The 3,212-nt window shown below is 39.6% G+C and overlaps 1 protein-coding gene across 1 annotated transcript in view; it reads left to right on the top strand.

The window, feature by feature from the left end:
• The window catches only part of MARCHF11 (membrane associated ring-CH-type finger 11), a 116,562-nt gene that overhangs the window by 16,917 nt on the left and 96,433 nt on the right, over nt 1–3,212 (top strand). The window lies entirely within an intron of this gene.

Consider the following 3,212-nt stretch of genomic DNA (forward strand, 5'->3'; position numbering starts at 1 on the left):
AAAAAATAAATAATAATAATAATAAAAAGGCAGGGAAGGCCAAGACTAGATAGAAGGGGTAGGGAAAGTCTGAGGAGGTGATGTCTGAGATTAGACCTAAATGTTGATGACGATCCTACCTTTGAAATATTATTATTTGAAGAGCATTCTAGAAGGGAAGAGTGACACCAAAGATTCTAAGCAGGGAAGGAATGGGTGTTTGAGGGAATAAAAGGACCATGTGGCTGGACAGCTTTGAGTGAGGAGGCGTAGGAGCTGTCATGAGGAATTGGAGTTTCACTCAAGAGCGGTGGGAAGTTGTTGGAGTGTCTCAGGCAGAGAAATAACATAATAATAATATAATAGATGTCTTCAGTTGCTTTGTGGAGACTGGACTGGAGAGAGGCAGGGCTAGAAGCATGGATGCTGTTAAAATGTTCCTTTCGTGGACAAAATGGTGACCTATGCTAGGATGATGGCAGGGATGAAGAAAAATGGATATGTTTGAAAGATGCCCTTAAAGTAGAAGCAATAGGTTTTAATTTTGTTTTACAATTTATTTTGGCAAAACATGTGGACTTTAACTTCAAGTTATTTATAGTCTTTATTTCATTTATGGTCAACAGTTATTATATATTTTGCTGTAGAAATATTGTGATTGGCTACAGGGTGCTCACCTAAATCCTGATGGTGGTGTGGATGTTTTATAATATACTGAAAATGCACCATATTATATTTTAAAAATCCAGACAGTTTGGAATCCTGAAACACATATGGCCCAAAGTGTTTTGGGTAAGAGACTTTGGCCTAACATATGACCTATCCTAGAGAGTGAAGTGTTCTATAGATGCCTGTATGGTGTAGTTGATTTATAGCGTTAGGTGTGGTGGCTGATAGTGTTGTTCAAGACTTCTATTTCCTTGTTAATCTTCTGTCTATTGAAAGTGGGGTATCGAAGTTTACAACTATTACTGTTGAATTGTCTATTTCTCCATTCAATTATGTCCATTTTTTCTTCACATATTTTGGGACTGGGTTGTTGGCTGCAAATATATTTAAGTGTTATATCTTCCTGATGGATTGACCATTATATTATTGCAGAATGTCCTTTGTCTCTATGTCATAGTTTGTTTGTGCTGTTACAACAAACTGTACCAGGCTGGATAATTTAATAAATAGCAGACATTCATTTTCACAGTTCTGGAGGCTGGCAGGCCAGGATCAAGCCACTAGCAGGTTTGGTGTCTGGTAAGGGCCCAGCTTTCACTTCCAAGTGGCATTTTGTTGCTGCGTCCTCTGGAGGGGACAGACACTGGGTCCTCAATGGAAGGGACCCAATGTCAAAAGGGGGATAAATGCCATGTTATCACATGGCAAAGAACAGAAGAAAGCAATCCTACTCCCTCTAGCCCTCTTATAAAGGCCCTAATCCCATCTATGAGAGCTTTGCCCTCATCACTTAATTACCTCTTAAAGCTCCACCTCTTAATATTAATACATTGATGACTAAGTTTTAACCTACAAATTTTAGAGGAACATCATCATTCAAATCATAACACTCTAATAACAAGCTTTGTCTTCGTGTCTGTTTTTCCTGATGTTAATATAGCTACTCAAGTTCTCTTTTATTTACTCTTTGTATGATTTATTGTTTCATCCTTTTACTGTAAACCTATTTGGTTTTTGCATATAAAGTGTGCCTCTTACAAAAAGCATATAGTTGGATTATAGGATAATGGATTTTGGACCTGTATGATGTTATTCCTGAAATACAGCCTTATGAAAATCAAATATTGTAGGGATTGCTTTCTGATTGTGATGGTATCAGTTTAGCACAGTCTAAGATTGCCTAATCATGGTGAATATGTGCTATCTGAGATTATGTTTTTTTAATCCCTAGATGGAATTGCTGTGAATATTCTGTTCACTATGGATTTATGCAATTGTCCTCTTCCATAACTTGTGAAGGAACAATTTTGTTTTTCCGTTTTCCCCTTCCGCCACCACCTGAGACCTGTTGTGAGCAACCGAGGAGTTGTGGAAACCTGTTCTTTTCTAGTAAACAGGAAATTCTTATTGCCATTCATAGTCAGTTGCTTCTTCTGCACCTCCAGAGTGTCTTGATTACGAAGTTATGTTGACACAATTAGCTTTTGTAACTTAAGCACCCTACTGTTAAAAATTTGTTATACATCTTTTAGAAGAGTTGAGACAGTATGAGGATCAGTGTAATATAATAAAAAAAGCATGGACTTTGGCCATATGCAGACCAAATCCAGATTTCAGCTCAGCCACTTACTCAGCTGTATAAAAGCAACAATGCTACTCTATGTTGAATTTCTTTTTTTTTTTTTTGAGACAGAGTCTTGCTCTGTGGTCCAAGCTGGAGTGCAGTGGCACCATCGTGGCTCACAGCAAGCTCCGCCTCCCGGGTTCACGCCATTCTCTTGCCTCAGCCTCTTGAGTAGCTGGGACTACAGGCGCCCACCACCACGGCCAGCTAATTTATTTTTTTTTTGTATTTTTAATAGAGATGGGGTTTCACCGTGTTAGCCAGCTCTATCTCTATCTAACTCCGGAGTTAGTCTCTATCTCCTGACCTCGTGATCCGCCCATCTCAGCCTGCCAAAGTGCTGGGATTACAGGCGTGAGCCACCGCGCCCAGCCTCTATGTTTAATTTCTTAATGTTGGAAGAATGAAATCAAGTAACATTTTCAAAATGCCTAGCATTTGATGGTCTCTTATTGATTCTTGACTCCTAGTCTTATTAGAACAAGACTTGCAATACATAAAATTGTGTTATATTTTGGGTTTGCTGTGTATTCATTTATTCATCCATTTAATATTTCAACAAATATTTATTAATTACCTACTAGATGCCAGTATTCTAGGAACTGGGGATGAATAAAAGTAAACAAGCTGGGTGCGGTGTCTCACGCCTATAATCCCAGCACTTTGAGAGGCCGAGGCGGGCGGATCACAAGGTCATGAGATTGAGACCATCCTGGCAAACACGGTGAAACCCTGTCTCTACTAAAAATACAAAAAATTAGCCCGGCATGGTGGCAGGTGCCTGTAGTCCCAGCTACTCGGGAGGCTGAGGCAGGAGAATGGCGTGGACCCGGGAGGCGGAGACTGCAGTGAGCCGAGATTGCGCCACTGCACTCCAGCCTGGACAACAGAGCAAGACTCTGTCTCAAAAAAAAAAAAAAAAAAAAAAAAAAAAGTAAAA

The sequence above is a fragment of the Rhinopithecus bieti genome, unplaced genomic scaffold (genome assembly GCF_001698545.2).
Source record: "Rhinopithecus bieti isolate Rb0 unplaced genomic scaffold, ASM169854v2 scaffold_41836, whole genome shotgun sequence".
Classification (NCBI taxonomy): Eukaryota; Metazoa; Chordata; class Mammalia; order Primates; family Cercopithecidae; genus Rhinopithecus; species Rhinopithecus bieti.